Source organism: Trachypithecus francoisi, unplaced genomic scaffold (genome assembly GCF_009764315.1).
Source record: "Trachypithecus francoisi isolate TF-2019V2 unplaced genomic scaffold, Tfra_2.0 Lachesis_group12, whole genome shotgun sequence".
In the NCBI taxonomy this organism is placed as follows: Eukaryota; Metazoa; Chordata; class Mammalia; order Primates; family Cercopithecidae; genus Trachypithecus; species Trachypithecus francoisi.
Window position 1 is genome coordinate 101,747,306 of NW_022681457.1, and position 17,861 is coordinate 101,765,166.

General features: G+C 47.6%; 1 protein-coding gene, 1 non-coding gene and 1 pseudogene across 5 annotated transcripts in view; 1 reads left to right on the forward strand and 2 right to left on the reverse strand.

The window, feature by feature from the left end:
• Nucleotides 1-238: 238 nt before the first annotated feature.
• The window catches only part of LUZP1 (leucine zipper protein 1), a 98,407-nt gene continuing 80,784 nt past the window's right edge, over nucleotides 239-17,861 (forward strand). The window contains exon 1 of one of the 4 annotated variants that reach the window (XM_033227895.1): nucleotides 239-437. The gene's annotated coding sequence lies outside the window, so the exon portion shown is untranslated. The other 3 variants (XM_033227894.1, XM_033227891.1, XM_033227893.1) reach the window with 3 other exon arrangements.
• Nucleotides 14,554-14,650, reverse strand: LOC117094009 (annotated as a pseudogene).
• LOC117093990 lies at nucleotides 16,113-16,219 on the reverse strand. Its single transcript, XR_004441332.1, has one exon. It is a non-coding gene; the product is annotated as a U6 spliceosomal RNA (small nuclear RNA).

The window sequence follows — 17,861 nt, forward strand, 5'->3', positions numbered from 1 at the left end:
TTTTGTAGCTGTGTGTCACTGGAGCTGCCACTTGGCCTCTGGTTCTGTTTCCTCATTTATGAACTAGGAACAACAGTTATCTTCATAGATTAAAGAACCCAGTGACAAAATATACCTGGAGCACAGTGCTTCGTATGTAGTAAGCACGTTATTTTATTAGTAGTAATATTTTTATGACGACCTTGGATAAGTCACTTCATTTTTCAAAGCCTCAGCTTTCTCATCCGTAGGATGGAGTTAACACTGACATCACGGGGTTGGAATCTTGCTGTGTCGTGGGGTCGGGAGCTGCCATTTCGTCTCTCCGCTTCCTTCTGGGATAAGTGGGTCGCACCATGCCCACTCGATCGCGGACGGAAACCAGCCCCGTTCAGCGCGCAGAGGAGGAACCTGATTAATAAGGACGCGATTTCCTGGCTGCGCTCTTGGGGAAGGAGGTTTGCTGTGGGTCCCATCCCCCGGCCGGTCCTGCTCAGGAAACGCGGAGAGAAAGCCAGGAACCAGGCCTGCCAGGCCCTGCGGCCCCTCAGCGCCGTCCCTCCTCCCCGGCCCTCGGCTGCAGGAAGCCGGCTGGCGGGAACGCCCTGCCTGGTGGGTGGGAAAGGCGAGAGCGCGCCCGGCACCGGCGGCTTCCCAGACCCGCGGCGGGCTGGCTGCGCGGAGCTGTCACTGCGGCAAACGGCGAACGCGCCGGCCCCCTCCCCCGCCTCCCGCACGCCTGGTGCAGTCGGCCCATTTGTATTTCACAAAGTGCTGCAGCCGGATTCATGGCTCACTGGCGCAGGAGGGGAGAGAGGCTGAGTCCTGTCAAGCGTCAGCGCCCCACCGGGTACGGAGCGCACGCCGCGGGGGCCAGGCTGGGGAGGGAAGGGCGTCCAGCCCTCTCTTTTGGGTGGTGAGATGCTGAGGCCTGAGGGTTTCTAGGTGGGTGTTCAAGGTCATGGCTAGTAAACGGCAGGGCCGGGGTGCAACTCGGGGTCTGTTTTACCCTAAAGTTTGTGCCTCGCATCTGTGGTTCTGCTCCAGGTTTTTGAGGTGTTTGGGGGGCGGGGGTTACATTCTTGCAGCACCTCAAGAACCGGAGTTCTGTACCCAGGGGCTACCAATGGCCTCTCAGAGGTCTGTGAACTACTTGAAATTGTGTAACATGTTGTGTGTGTTGCATTTTTCTTCGAAGTTCCAAAGGTGTCAGTGATCCAACAAGGGTTAAGAATTATAGCTCTCTGCAGGGCATGGTGGCTCACGCCTGTAATCCCACCACTTTGGGAGGCCGAAGTGGGAGGATCTCTTGATTCCAGGAGTTCGAGACCAGCCTGGGAAACATAGTGAGACCCCCCCCCATCCTTACAGAAAATTTAAAAATTAGCTGGACATGGTGGCACATGCTTCTGGTCCCAGCCACTTTGGAGGCTGAGACAGGAGGATTGCTTGAGCCCAGGAGTTTGAGGCTGTGGTGAGGGGTGATTGTGTCATTGCATTGCAGCCTGGGCGACAGAGGTCAGACGTTATCTCAAAAAACAAAAAATCCCCAAAATTATAGCTCTCCAAGCCCGCTATGAGGACTCCAGCTTCATGAGAGGTTGAGGTTCCTTTATGTCTATAACCTCTTGAGAATATTTCTGCAAAGCCCCAGCTGTTACTCTGTAGCAACTTGGGGGCCTCTACAGGATCCCAGATCTTTCTACTGGATCTTGAGACTCTTCCTATAGGATCTTGAGATCTCTCTGGGGATTTGAGCTCTTTATGGGGTCCTGGTGTCTCTTTCTCTGGTTCTGACAATTTCACTATAGGGTCCGATGGTCCTCCATGGAATGAGGTCTAAACCTGGGCCTCAGGATAGCTATGAACTCCCTGAAATTGTATGCAAGATTTTGTGGGTCTGTCTGTATACATGGAATTCTGGAGAGAGGTTTCACGGATTTCACCAGATTCTCAAAAGAATCTGTGATCCCCCAAAAGCTGGGAAAAAATATTGCTTTAGTGCATTCATTTGAACAGGCCTTACTCCTTTCTCATCAATAAAAGTCAAGGAAGTAGGGGGCCGGGCCGTGGTGGCTCATGCCTGTAATTCCAGCACTTTTGGGGAGGCTGAGATGGGCAGATCGTTTGAGGTCAGGAGTTTGAGACCAGCCTGGCCAATATGGTGAAACCCCATCTCCACTAAAAATATAAAAATTAACTGGGTGGAGTGGCACACGCCTATAATCCTGGCTGCTCGGGAGGCTGAGGTATGAAAATCACTGGAACCCAGGAGGTGGAGGTTGCAGTGAGCCGAGATCACACCACTACACTCCAGCCTGGGCGACAGAGCAAGACTACATCTAAAAAAAAAAAAAAAAAAAAAAAAAAGTCAAGGAAGTAAAAGTGGAGGAAATAAAAGACAGTGTTTTTTAGTAGAGTATGGGCTTTGGAATCAGGCATTCCTGGGTTAAAATCCCAATTTTCCCACTTACCAGCTGTGTGACCTTGAGCATGTTCCTTACCCTGTCTGAGCCTCCAGGCCACCTCTTCTAGGAAGCCTTCTCTGGCTCCTCAATTCAGTTAGGTCCCCTAATTCCTTCTGGCATCTCGTCTGATTCTTTGCAGCACTTAATGGAATTGTTATTAAGTAATTGTATTTGATGTTGTCCTGTTTCTCCACTCCTGCAGTCCAGGAAACTTGGGACTTTTGCTGTATTACAGTCTGTGTAGTGCCTGGCACATGTTAGGCACTCAGCCATTTCTTATGAAATAAATAAAAGTGCAAAGGAATGGAGGGATGCAGGCCAGACACGGTACTAGGGGCAGAAAGGGATCAGAAATTAATAAGCATCATTCCTGCTGTTGAGGAAGTCCCAGGCTGGAGGGGGAAATAAGATGCAAACGAGGAAAACTGTCCTAAGTGCGGTAATGGGGGATGAACACTAATGGAGGCAAATACTAGCGGGGAAAGCACCAAAAGATCCAAAGATGAGTGAGACCTAGTCCCTGAAGAGCTGAGATGCCTTTCCTTTGTATTATGTGTTACGATTTACAAAGCACTTAGCTTACATGCAATAGCTGGGTATACACTTATTCTGCAGAGGTGGCAAAACTACTGCTGAGAAGAGTTCAATGACTTGCCCAAAGCCACCTGACCGATAATGGCTGCCTGAGTGCATAGCTTATTTGCTTTGGAATACAGCCCATTTCCTCCCAGACTTGGGCTTTGATGTTGCACATGTCTTGGTTTAGATTCTACTAGATGTGTGACCAGTAAATGACTTTACCTGTCTCAGCCTTGTTTTCCCAGTCTGCAAGATAGTAGCAATAATGACCCCCTATAACCTTTAAGAGATAGTATATGCAATATACTAGCAATAATGACCCCTATAACCTTTAAGAGGTAGTATATGTAAAGTACCCAGCATGATTCTTGGTTCAGAATAAAGGATCTATAAATGTTTGTGGAATGAATGAATGAATGAGTGAGTGAATGAAATACACGTAGTAATGGTTGTCCTGAAACATGAGGGAGCAAAGGAATAGAGAGAACTTAAAATCATGCCATTCGGGGGATGATAGGAGGATTGAGGGCGATTTTATTCCTTCCTATTCTCACTTTCTATGATTCTTGGCAGACTTTGCACTGGCCTCAATCATACTGGGTAATCATTTATTGTTTGCAAACCAACAAAAGTGAGCCAACTCCAGCTTGGTTAGCTTTCTTTTTATGTATATCTTTACTGCCTTTTTTCTGATGACACAGTAATACTACTCCTTGTAAAAAATTAAATTGCAGAAAGATATAATGAGTGAAAACGAAAGCGCAAGTTTAGACATGGTAGACACAAGGTGCTGACATATTGTGATTCTTTGGAAGGTGTGGAAGGGGCATAGGACAGTGTGATGGTGAATTTACGTGTCAATTTGACTGAGCTAAGGGATGCCCAGATAGCTGGTAAAACATTATTTCTGAATATTTCTAGGAGAGATTAATATTTGAATTGGTAGATTGAGTAGAGAAAATTGCCTCCACCAGTGTAGGTGGGCATGATCCAATTCACTGAGGGTCCAACAGATCAAAAAAGAGGAGGAAGGAAAATTTGCTCTCTCTCATTGAGCTGGAACATCCATCTTCTCCTGCCCTTGGACATTGGAGCTCCTGGTTCTCAGATCCTTGGACCCTAAGACTTATACCAGCACTTCCCTGCCCATAAACCCCCATTCTTAGGACCACCATCTTTTCTGGTTCTCCAGCTTGCAAAAGGCAGACTGTAGGACTTCTCTGCTTCCATAATCTTGTGAGCCAATTCTCATCATAAGTAAATTTTATATACATAGATATATATACTCCTATTGGTTCTGTTTCTCTGGAGAATTCTAACTAATACAGACAGGGAGAAAAAAAAATTCTGCCTGCTTAAAAGTCTTTTTGTCCTGGCCTTGTCATGGTTCCTGGGACTTATATTACATGTCTTACTTTTGGCTTGTAGCGTTGAAAGTTCAAATGCAACCAAGGTCTTGGGTCAGGGGAGGAAGTGAAAATTGTCTCGGCATGGGCTTTCCTGGAACCCCATGAAGAAGGAGATAGGATCTGTGGAACTTTCTATTGCAGTATGCACAGGTGGCTCAGATGCCCACTGCTGGTATACCGTGTAGCTGTGTTTTTACCCCCTTTCCCCTCCATAGCAAAGTCTTTTTTGAAAGTTCTCACTATATGCACAGACAGAACAGCAAAGGAGGCTGGACACAGTGTCTCACACCTGTAATCCAAGTACTTTGGGAGGCCAAGGCAGGTGGATGACTTGAGCTCAGGAGATAGAGACCAGCCTAGGCAACATGGCGAAACTCCATGTCTACCAAAAATACAAAAAAATTTAGCTGGGTGTGTGTGTTGGCGGGCACCTGTTATCCCAGCTACGTGGGATGCTGAGGTAGGAGGATTACTCGAGCGTGGGAAGTGGAGTTGTAGTGAGCCGAGATCATGACATTGCACTCTAGTCTGGGTGACAAAGTGAGACTCTATCTCAAAAAAAAAAAAAAAAAGCAAAAACAGAAACAAAACAAAACTCAGCAAAGCGAAAGAAGAAAAACCCTGAAGTTTCTCTATTTAGCTCTTTTTTATTTATTTATTTTTTTAGAGACAGGGTCTTTCTCTGTCACTCAGGCTGGAGTGCAGGGCAGAGATCATAGCTCACTACAGCCTCCAACTCCTGGGCTCAAGCAATCTTCCCTCTTCAGCCTCCAGAGTAACTAGGACTACAGGTGTGAGCCACCATGCCTGGTGATGGCTCACACCTGTAATCCTAGCACTTTGGGAGGCTGAGGTGGGCGGATCACGAGGTCAGGAGTTGGAGACCAGCCTGACCAACGTGGTGAAACCTCGTCTCTACTAAAATTACAAAAATTAACTGGGTGTGGTGTTGCACGCCTGTAATCCCAGCTACTCAGGAGGGTGAGACAGAATTGCTTGAATACAGGAGGCGGAGCTGAGATCTCACCACTGCACTCTAGCCTGAGCAACAGAGTGAGACTGTCTCAAAAAAAATAAAAATAAAATAAAATTTTGGCTGGGCGTGGTGGCTCACGCTTGCAATCCCAGCACTTTGGGAGGACAAAGCTAAAGGATTGCTTGAGCCCAGGCATTTGAGACCAGCCTGGGCAACATGGTGAAACCCCGTCTCTACTAAAAATACAAAAATTACCCGGGCGTGGTGCGCCATGCCTGTAATCCCACCTACCCGGGAGGCTGAGGCAGGAGAATTGCATGAACCTGGGAGGCGAAGGTTGCAGTGAGCCCAGATCGTGCCACTGCACTCTAGCCTGAGCGACAGAGGGAGACCCCCGTCTCAAAAAAAAAATTTTTTTTTTTTTTGTTTGTAAAGACAGGGGTCTCCCTCTGTCGCCCAGACTGGTCTCAAACTCCTGGTCTCAAGTAATCTTCCCACCTTGGCCACCCAAAGCACTGGGATTACAGGTGTGAGCCACTGAGCCTGGCCTATTTAGTTGTTTATAGTCTCCATATTTTTCTATGCATATGCTAAGCATATATTACAAATTATAACTATAGGGTCCTACTACACTTGTAATTCAGCAACTTACTCTCACTCTTTTCACTTAACAATGCCCAATAGAGACCTTTTATTGCCTAATCATACAAATCTATTCCTTTCCTTTTACTATATGGAGCCTCTTGAGGGCAGGGCCTACTTCCAGTCCAGAGTCCAGCATATGGGAGGTCTTGCTGGGAGGACGAGGACATGTTCAAATAGTAACAGCAACCACTACATCCTGGCATGAACTAGGTGCCAGGCTCTGAACGCAGCTCTTTCAGATGTTTAACCCTCACAGGCACTGTGTGAGAAAGGTAGTATTATTATTTCCATTTTGCAGATGAGAAACTGAGGTGCAGAGACCTAAAAACCCAAGATTACATAACTAGTAAGTGGCAGAGCTGGGTTTTGAATCCTGATCTTTCCTGTGCCAAAGGTTTTGCTATGAATAAATGAATAAGTGGTTGCTGGGATCATGGGTCCTGGGGAGAAAGTTCTTTCTTCAGAACCTCCCTGGTATGTCCTGGATTCTTCCTTCCAAGGGTTTGTAGTACTTGGAATCGGCTTTAGCCCTTAGGAGCAACTCAGTAAAGGCCCTTCCTTTGCCTCCAGCAATCTTACGGCCATGCTTACTTTTCACAGGAAGTGGTGTTTTTGAATATTTTTTCTAAAAATAAGCTATAATTTATTAGGGGCCTTTGAGGACCAGGCCAGGCATTTCAGGACACCCATGTGCCTGCCTGCAGCATAGGAAATTAATCAGAACCCCAAAGTTCTTCCCCTCCTCCCACAGGCCAGTGCTCTGGAAACGCCCAGTGCCTCATTGCAGCTCTCCTAGAGGACTGCAGAGATGCCAAGGGCAGTTTAACACAGATCCACGTCTTTGTAAAGAAGGTGAGAGGAGAAAGGCGCGAAGCAGAAATGGGTCAGCTGTGCTGCAAAGAACTCTCAGAGAGAACCCCACGCTGACCCCAGCTTGGAGGCATGCTGAATAACAGATGCCCTGGGGCATCAGATGTGACTGCAGCATCCATCTGGGGTCTGCAGACTGGAGTGCTGGTCTCTGTTCCAATGGGAATGCTTTGCAGGGCCACTTTCAGCAAGCCTCTTCCTTTCTCAAAACCCTAAAGTCTTTCACGTGAAATGATTTAGTGGATTGTAATGAGGTGCTGTGTGGTGTTACGAACTAGAAATAATAACGATGATAGTAATTATATATATAATATATATATAACATACAATAATTATATATATTTTTGAGACAGGGTCTCGATCTGTCACCCAGGCTGGAGTGCGGTGGCATTATCATGGCTCATTGCAACCTCCACCTCCCAGGTTCAAGGGATCCTCCCACCGCAGCCTCCTGAGTAGCTGAGACTGCATGGGCACCACCAGGCCCGGCTAATTTTTGTATTTTTTGTAAAGACGGGGTTTTGCCATGTTGTCCAGGCTGGTCTCAAACTCTTGGACTCAAGTGATCCACCCACCTGGACCCAAGTGATCCTCCCAAAGTGCTGGGATTTGCAGGCATGAGCCACCGTGCCTGGTCAATATAATACTATTGAAAATAAGAACTACAGGGGCTGGGCGTGGTGGCTCACATCTGTAATCCCAGCACTTTAGGAGGCCGAGGTGAGTGGATCACCTAAGGTCAGGAGCTTGAGACCAGCATGGCCAACATGGTGAAACACCATCTCTACTAAAAATATAAAAATTAGCCAGGTGTGGTGGTGAGTGCCGGTAATCCCAGCTACTTGGGAGGCTGAGGCAGGAGAATTTCTTGAACCTGGAAGGCGAAGGTTGCAGTGAACTGAGATCGCGCCACTGCACTCCAGCCTGGACGACAAGAGAGAAAATTCATCTCAAAAAAAAAAAAAGAAAGAAAGAAAGAAAATAAGAATGACAATCATATTGATTGTGGAACACTGTGCCTGATGCTTTCCAGAAAGTATGTTAGGTAATTTTAAAACAAACATGTTCCACAAGACTACATTATTATCCCCATTTTACAGATGAGAAGATAGGCTCAGAGACAGCCAGTATGACCCCAGAACATATGATCCCAGGGTTTTCTGGCATCAAAGCTTCAGCTCCACAAACATGTGTGGGTTCTGACCTCCAGGGAGTGCTAAGAAACGAATGGAAGGTCAGTTCGTTATAAGTTGTAGTGTTCATGCCCATGTGAGGATTAAACACAATGTTATTGGGTATTCAGAACAGGGAGGATTGCCTTCTGGCTGGGAGAAGCTGGGAGGTGAGACAGCAGGGGAAGAGCTTGAGCAAAGAGTCAAATGTGGGAAAGCAGTGGGTGTGCTAAGAGAAGTCTGGATAAACTGTGTGTGTGTGTGTGCGCACGCGCGCGCGTGTGTAAAGGTAAGAAGTGATCATACCAGGCCATAAAGGGCTTTGGCCTTTATTCCATAGGCAATAAAGAGCTTACACAAGCGGTATCTCAAGAGACCAACCATGCTGCTGTAGTCAGAGAGGAAGCAGCCCTCAGCCCATCTGTGTCCTGGCTTGTGAATGTTGCTGCGTGCCAGCGTGTGGGAGGGCATCGACAACGAGAGCAGTCTCTGGCTGTGTCCTATACTCTGCTGGGTGTGGGTCTTGGGCTGTCTTCAAAGCCCTCCTCCCGACTTCTCAGGGCCCTAGGTGCTTTTTAGATAGTAGACTTAAAGGAAGTATGTCATAGAAGTATCGGAGGGGATTTTGAGATCATCTGGTTATTCCCCCCTCCCATTTTAAAGAAGATGAAAGTCGGGAACATAGATGGGAAAGTACTTGTCTAGCGTCACACAACGAATGAATAGCAGAGCGGGGAACTGGAACCCATGCCTCCTGAGTCCGAGCTGAGTTCCTTCTCTGCATTTGCGGAGTAATAGAAATAGCATTTGTTGAGTGATTATTCCATATCAGGTTCTAGGCTAAGCACCTTTCCATTGATTATCTCATTCAATCCTCACAACCCTTCAGAGTGCCCAGCTTTTTTTTTTTTTTTGAGACAGGGTCTCACTCTGTCACCTACGCTGGAGTGCAGTGGCACGATCACGGCTCACTGCAGCCTCTACATCCCCGGGCTCAAGCGATCCTCCTACTTTAGCCTACAGGCGCGCGCCACCACGCCCGGCTAATTTTTGTATTTTTTTATAGAGATGGGGTTTCGCCATATTGCCCAGGCTGGTCTCGAACTTCTGAGTTTAAGCGATCCGTCCGCCTCAGCCTCCCAAAATTCTGGGATTACGGACGTGAGCCACCACGCGGGCCGAAAGTGCCCCTCCTGAAATCGGGAAGTCTTGTCTCCCATTTCGATTTCCCAGGGCGCCTACCACAGGACCTAGCTAGGGAGGCAATAAAAACTTGGTGGAGCCTAAGTCCTTGGAAGAGAAAAAAAAGGACGGAGGGGGCGGGGCCTGCAGACCAACCCCGCCCATCACAAAGACCCCGCCTTCCAGACCGCTGACGTCACCACTTGGCCCCGCCCATCATTGTCAGTCCCGCGGAGCCCGAGGAGGCGCCGGTCGCTGGAAGCTGAGCGCCGGAGCCCTCCGCGGGCGGGAGCGCTGTCCGTGGCCGCCGAGGTGAGGGTCCGTGAGGCGGCGGCGGGAGCGCGGCGCGGGGGACTGGGACGGGCGCGGGGAGGGGAGGGCGGCGGGGGTGGGGGCCGGTCCCCGGTGAGGTCGGGGCACCCGCGGCCACGGGGCAGAAGAAACCGCGGGCGCAGCCGGGGAGGGATGGGGGTGTGTAGTTGGAGGAGAGCTGGAGTGGATTTTGGAGGAAGGGCTCAGGAGGAGACCTTTTGGGGCGAGATCCGGCACATGTTTGTGGAGTTGGAGGAAGAGACTCTGAGGAGATTTTTCCTCGGGAGGGGGAGGGAAGGTTCTGAGGAGACTGCTTGGTGGGAGCGAGACTCCGAGGAGAAATGTTTGGGGCAGAGACGCGGAGGAGACATTTTCGAGGGGTCGGCGAAGAGTTTCGGGGGTCGAGTTTGGGGTTGGGGGAGGGGCGCGGTCCAGATTGGGGCGGGGGGCGGCGAGGCGGCCGGGAGGGGGCTGCGCGGGGCCCGGCGGGCACCGGAGGAAGGAAGTGATCAGACAGGAAGGGCCCGGGAGTTCCAGCAGGAGGAGGAGGAGGGCGGTTTGGGAGCCAGTGGGTCCGGCGTGCGGGGCCAGCTGCGGGCGCGGGGCGCGGGCCGGGCGGGGAGGGGTCCTGCGGCAGCCGCAGCTGTCGGCCGCGCCGGCCCACGTCCCAGGCTCTCTGCTGGTCTCGCAGCCAGACCGCTGGGCCGGGAAGGAATTCGAGGCATTCGCTTTGTTTAAGTTGCCAGTAGACAGTCCTTAGGACTAATTAATGGTGGAATCTGCAGGGGGACGCCGGTGAGCGGGGCCGGGGCCTCCCCCCGCCCGCCGCGGTTAACTTTCCGCAGCGCGGGGCCCGCCTCCCCGCGCACCCCCGGCCCCCGCCCAGCTGCCCGGGCGGGGAAGGAGCCATGGCTTCCCGGAGCGCAGGAATGAAGTGCGGTTTCTGGGGCCGGTGGCCTCTGACTGCGGAGCCTGCCTGCAGGGAAGCCGGCGTCCCGGAGCGGCCGCACTGGGGCTTCGGAGCCCGGTTTAGAGCTCTTGGAGGTGGCTGCGGTTTTTGTGCATAACCTTGGAGGAGCCTCTGCGATCCGAGAAAGTCTGTCTTGCTTTGGAGCATCTGTTTCTTCATCGCGTCAACCCCTTTCCTAACACTGCAGAGCTTGTTGTGGCTTGTTTCGGAAATGCCGAGGCCAGTGCTCACCCTTGCCGGTGGGAGAGGGGAAGAGAGTAGGCACCCCCAAAACCCCTGCAGTGTGATTTCCAGAAGGCCAGAGAGTGCCTACAGCTCCGCCGTCGCACCTTCGCTGACTTGAATGACCTTGGGGGAAGGATTGCGCTGCGGAGCCCATGGTGCCTTATCTGTCGTTGGAGGGAAAGATATTCCCTGGACCTCCCTGCCTTTTGGGGATGTTTTGAGGGGTGGGGTTTGGTCAGGGTATTTCTTTTACAAACGGCTGCTGTTTTGGCCTAAGGAGCTGGACTGGTGTCAGAGCCGGGAGAATTCAGATCACCTAGTAAGATCTGACTACCTCAAATTAGGGAGGGAGGGGTTTGGATTTTTAGGAGGACATTTCTTTTTTGGGAATCTGGACGGTATGTTCCAGATTGCCTTCTGTCACTTTGTTTGCAACTTTGGTAGTATGCGTGTGGTTAAATTGAATTACCCCCATAGAAAATTCTTCTCTTGTCAGAAATAATTGTTTTGCTCAGAATTCCCCTGGGGGCAGATTAAGGTTTTGCTCAATTTACTCCTAGAAGAATTTACTTCTAGAAGAATTTTCCAGGTTTCTAAAATTAATTCACTTTTCTAAACATAGTAACTAAAGTTTGAAAAGCTGGAAGTAGTGAGCTGGGAGGGGAATGGTTTGGAGTATGAAGAAGACAGCAAACACTGGTTCTCTGTTGGCCAGTGATTAATAATACCAATTGTTAATTAGCCTTCCTTGATTATGAGGTGTTTTCTTAATCTTAAATAATTTAAGACCAAAAAAAGGAACTAATGTTGTTTAGTTGCCTATTCTGTGCCCGGTAATTATGCTAGGTGGTATAGATCTTAGGCAGTCTTCCCAATAATTTTGTGAGGTGGTAGTTAGCATCCCTTTTTTTTGTTTTGTTTTGAGACGGAGTCTTGCTCTGTCGCCCAGGCTGGAGTGTAGTGGCCGGATCTCAGCTCACTGCAAGCTCCGCTTCCCGGGTTTACACCATTCTCCTGCCTCAGCCTCCCAAGTAGCTGGGACTATAGGCTCTCCCCAACCCGCCCGGCTAGTTTTTTGTATTTTTTTAGTAGAGACGGGGTTTCACCGTGTTAGCCAGAATGGTCTCGATCTCCTGACCTCGTGATCCGCCCGTCTCGGCCCCCAAAGTGCTGTTTTGTTTTTTTTTGAGACGGAGTGCTCTGTCACCCAGGCTGTAGTGCAATGGTGCAATCTCGGCTCGCTGCAACCTCTGCCTCTCACGTTCGAGCTATTCTCCTGCCTCAGCCTCCCAAGTAGCTGGGAATACAGGTGTGTGCCACCATGCCCGGTTAATGTTTGTATTTTTAGTGGAGATGGGGTTTCACCATGTTGGCCAGGCTGGTTTTGAACTCCTGACCTCAAGTGATCTGCCCGCCTCGGCCGCCCAAAGTGCTGGGATTACAAGCATGAGCCACTGCTCCCGGTCAGCATCCCTGTTTTATAGATGAAAAAGCCAAAGGTTAGAAAGTAAAGTGACTGTCCCAAGTTCACACACACAACTGGTAAGAAATGGTGCTGGAATTCAAACCCAGGTCTGTTTCTCAGGTCTATGGTTGTCTCTCCACTGTGCACAAGGCCTTGGGAATCATGAGACCTAGTTTTTTGGCCTTTGACTCAGCCACTGGGTGACTGTGGGCCCTAGAATAAGTCAGTTAAGTCTGTTCTCCAATAATATTGCCTTTTCTTTCAGCAGTGTTGTCAATATGCACTTGAAGTGTGCTTTTTTTTTTTTTTGTAAAAAGAGAAACATACAAGGCTGTAATAGTGGTATGTGCTGTATGCCACTAGGTGCTTGCTTATTTCTTATGATGGAAGCGTTTCTGTTAAAATGGAGAGTACCTAAATGATCATATATTTCATTTATGTAATGGAAGCTGATGGATAGCTAATGGCCCTTCCAGTGTAAAGCGGCCATCATTAAGGTAACATTGTCAGAAACAACAATTTTTCATGTAATACAGCTTTTAGGGGCAGTATCAACTTATGAGTAAAGCACACTACAGGTAGGACCCGGATAGTCCAGGCTGAAAGATGTGGTATAAACTTTGATGCATATAATAGATGCACAGCAAATATTTGATGAATGAGTGAATGAATGTAATGAATGTATTCCCTTTTTTTTGGAGTGCAGTGTGTGATGATGTCTCACTGCAACCTCAACTGCCTAGGCTCCAGTGATTTTCCCACCTTAGCCTTCTGAGAAGCTAGGACCACAGGTGCGTGCCACCATGCCTAGCTAACTTTTTAAAAATTTATTTATAGAGGTGAGGTTTCCCTGTGTTTCCCAGGCTGGTCTCCTGGAACTCCTGGGTTCAGGGGATCCTCCAGTGTCAGCCTCCCAAAGTGTTGGGATTACAGGCATGAGCCATTATGCCCTGCCCTGAATGCATTCTTCTTTTTTTTTTAAAAAGAGCTTTATTGAGGTATAATTTACATACCACAAAATTCACCAATTTTAAGTGTACAGTTTGACGAACTTTGACAAATGTATACAGTTGTATAATTACCACCACTGCGTTTGTTTTTTTAAACTGTGTGTTGTCTTTTAGGAATTGCGTAGCAGATTTATCCCTGGAAATGTTGAGGTTTCTATGCTCAGATTCAATACTGTGAGGTCAGAATCAATATTAGAGTGTTAATGTGCCAACTTGGGAGGAAATAGGAAAACCTTAGGTATTTAATGGTGAGGTAAATGGGAAGAATAAGAGGGAGAGACATTTATTGGATCAGGAGAAAGATAAATAAATTCAGGAGAAAGTAGATTTCAGTTACTTTTAAGACAGAGGATACATTTTGGGAAAAAGTTACCAAAAGATTTAAGGAGTTGAACTTTTTATTTTTTTTCTTTTGAAATGGTAGCTCCTGAAATATAAAACTTAACATCTTTGGCTGTGCTTAAGAAGTGCTTAACAAATTATGGTTGTTCAAATAATACTTAAGGGTGGGGATGGTGTAAAGTGGTTGAAGGCCTTGCCCTTCCACCTATGACAGAATATCCTTAGTGTTGATGTCTAACTTGTTTTAAGTAATATTCCACAAAGGGAAGAATACATTAGGTAGCAATTGTGGCTTGTGGGGAAGATTGTTTCTTCCTTTTCTTTTTTTTTTTTTGAGACGGAGTCTCGCTCTGCCGCCCAGGCTGGCGTGCTGTGGCCGGATCTCAGCTCACTGCAAGCTCCGCCTCCCGGGTTCACGCCATTCTCCTGCCTCAGCCTCCCGGGACTGCAGGCGCCCACCACCTCGCCCGGCTAATTTTTTTTTTTGTATTTTTTAGTAGAGACGGGGTTTCACCATGTTAGCCAGGATGGTCTCGATCTCCTGACCTCGTGATCCGCCCGTCTCGGCCTCCCAAAGTGCTGGGATTACAGGCGTGAGCCACCGCGCCCGGCTGTTTCTTCCTTTTCATAATTTCTCAAGTCACTGAACTTCTCCCAGCATGCTTTAGCTCAAGTCTCTGTCTCTGTCTTAGAAAATGCCTGGAAACTCTGCTAGTGAGCTTCTAGAAGAAGCCCCATTTCTACCTTCTCTTTATTTTTTGATTTTATCTTTATTCATTCTGTTTCTGTATGGTGACTGTTTTATAAACCCCTCTCTCACCCATGAATTTGTCTGAGAATGGAAACTTTTTTTTTGCTCTGCCCGAAGCAAAGGAATTCTTGTTACATCCACCATTGGTCCTCCATGTGCCATTAGGAAATAATAATTAAAATAACCCTTTAGATCTGCTCAAAGGGGTGACTATAATAATGTTCCCTCCTTGATCAGAGGATGTACTAATCTTTTCTGTATCGTTCCAGTTTTAGTATTTGTGCTGCAGAAGTACTACTCTGTTCACCTTTGAGAAAGTAATAACTCTATGAGGTGGTCATTATCCTTATTTTATAAATGAGGGAATTGAGCTCAGAGCAGTTAACTACCAGAGCAAGTGAGGGGCAGACCATTGATTCAAGCTCAGGTGTGATTGATGCTCAGGTGTGGGATCTATGTCATTACACTCTCTGTTGTATGGGAGTGGAGGGTCAAGGGAAGAGCTTGAAAATACCATATTAAAATATGAGCCGCAACATAACAAGCATTGCTAACCTTTTTAGGCATTGCTGTTGTCATCTATGACTTTCTTAATTTCTGGAGATTCCTCCTTATGTTCTAAGGAATTTATAGTTAATCCTTTAGTATTGCACAACTTCCTGCCCAGACCCAGCATTTCTTTTCTTTTTTTTTTTTCTTTCTTTTTTTTTTTTTTTGAGACGGAGTCTCGCTCTGTCGCCCAGGCTGGAGTGCAGTGGCCGGACCTCAGCTCACTGCAAGCTCCGCCTCCTGGGTTTACACCATTCTCCTGCCTCAGCCTCCCGAGTGGCTGGGACTACAGGCGCCTGCCACCTCGCCCGGCTAGTTTTTTGTATTTTTTTTAGTAGAGACGGGGTTTCACCATGTTAGCCAGGATGGTCTCGATCTCCTGACCTCGTGATCCGCCCGTCTCGGCCTCCCAAAGTGCTGGGATTACAGGCTTGAGCCACCGCGCCCGGCCCTTTTTTTTTTTTTTTTAAGAGACAGGATCTCACTCTTTCTCCCGATCTGGAGTATAGCGGCAGTTGTGGCTCACTGCAGCCTTGAACTCCTGGGCTTAGGCAGTTCTCCTTCCTCAGCCTCCTGATTAGCTGGGACTACAAGTGTGCACCACCATGCCCAGCTAATTAAGAAACTTTTTTTTTTTTTTTTTGGTAGAGACACGGTTTCACTTTGTTTCCAGGCTGGTCTTGAACTTCTGGGCTCAAGCAGTCCTCCCACCTTGGCCTCCCAGAGTGTTGGGATTACAAGCATGAGTGACACCTGGCCCCAACATTCTTTTTTTTTTTTTTTTGAGACAGTCTCACCGTGTCACCCAGGCTGGAGTGCAGTGGTGCGATCTCAGCTCACTGCAACTTCCGCCTCCTGGGTTCAAACGATTATCCGACCTCAACCTCCCGAGTAGCTGGGGTTACAGGTGCCCACCACCACACCCAGCTGATTATTGTATTTTTAGTAGAGACAGGGTTTTACCATGTTGGCCAGGCTGGTCTCGAACTCCTGACCTCGTAATCCACCTGCCTTGGCCTCCAAAAGTGCTGGGATTATAGGTGTGAGCCACCACACTCGGCCTTATTCTTTATAAACATGGTACTTTGTATCACTGGCTATTTGAATTACCCCTCTGAAAACTTCTACCAGGGTAATCTTTCATTCAAGACCTGCCGTATTTGCATGTGCCCCTTTGTAACTGTTTGTTTATTTTTACAAAAAAAATTAAAAATACAGAATGCTTTGTGAATTGGCATGTCATCCTTGTGTAGGGCACATACTAATCTTCCCAGTACCATTCCAATTTTAGTATTTGTATTGTGAAAGTGAACACTCTATTCCTGTTTTTATCTGGACAAAATAATATTTTAAAAATGTATATTATGGGCTGGGTGTGGTGGCTCACGCCTGTAATCCCAGCACTTTGGGAGGCTGAGGTGGGCAAATCACGAGGTCAGGAGATCGAGACCATCCTGGCTAACATGGTGAAACCCCGTCTCTACTAAAAATACAAAAAATTAGCCAGGTGTGGTGGCGGGCGCCTGTAGTCCCAGCTACTCGGGAGGCTGAGGCAGGAGAATGACGTGAACACGGCAGGTGGAGCTTGCAGTGAGTGGAGATCGTGCCACTGTACTCCATAATTGCACTCCAGCCTGGGCGACTGAGCGAGACTCCGTCTCAAAAAAAAAAAAAAAGTATATTACATTATTAGAAACTTCATTATTGAAGTATATAATAACATATACAGAAAAATGCATGTAAAAGTGGAATTTGATTTTTTTTTTCCCTACAAACTGAATATACCCATGTAAGCAGCAACTAGATCTAGATCAAGAAACTGTGTTACCAGTACCTAGGAGCCCCTATCCAGTTCCCTTTCAGTTCCTGTCTCCCCTCTCCCTCCCAGGGTGATCACCATCCTGACTTCTGACAGCATAGATTATTTTGCTCTTTTTTTGTACTTTTGTAAAAATTGAATCATATAGTATGTATTCTTTGTGGTCTGGCTCCTTTTATTTAACACTAACGTGAGCGTGCAAAAATTTTTAGTGGTTTTCTTTTAGATTTGGAATAAAATTCAAATTTCAGCTCTTTTGTTTTTTGAGACAGTCTTGCTCTGTCGTCTGGGTTGGAGTGCAGTGGCACGATCTCAGCTCACTGCAGCCTCTACCTCCCGGGTTCAAACAGTTCTCTGCCTCAGCCTCCCAAGTAGCTGGGATTACAGGCTTCTGCGACCACACTAAAAAGACAATTTTTGTCTTTTTAGTAGAGACGGGGTTTCACCATGTTATGTTGGCCAGGCTGGCCATGAACTCCTGACCTCTTGATCCACTCACCTCGGCCTCCCAAAGTGCTGGGATTACAGGTGTGAGCCACCATGCGTGGCCATTTCAGCTCTTTATTTTGACCTATGATGCCCTGTATAGCCTGGCTCCTGCCTACTTTTCAGGTAGGCAGTTGCCATCTTATGCCGGTCTCATTGCCTGTTATGCTTCTGTTACGCTAACTTCTTATTTTTATTCTTATTTATTTAATTTTTAGAGATGGGGTCTCACCATTGCTCAGGCTGGTCTCAAACTCCTGGCCTCAAGCTGTCCTTTGGCCTCCAGAGTAGCTGAGATTTGGCCTCCAGAGTAGCTAAAACAATAGTAGCTATTTTAGCTAATGCCCTCCTCAGTTATTTTCACTGGCACATAGTAGGTCCTTAGTAGAGTTTTTGATGACCAATGATATTTATGTATAGGTAGCAATTTTAATTTCTTAAGCTTATTAACATAGATTCTTTTTATTAGAATCCTGCTTAGTGTTTTCTCTAAAGGCCGGGAGTGCACCAACTGCTTCAGGCAATATAGAGAATATTAGGGTGTGAAAGTACAGGAGTCCAGTCCTAATGCCACAAAGCAGATACTCCTTTGGAACTTGTCAGTGGCGTAGAATTAACTATGCAGAGTTCCTTAAAAATGCTTCATCAGTGC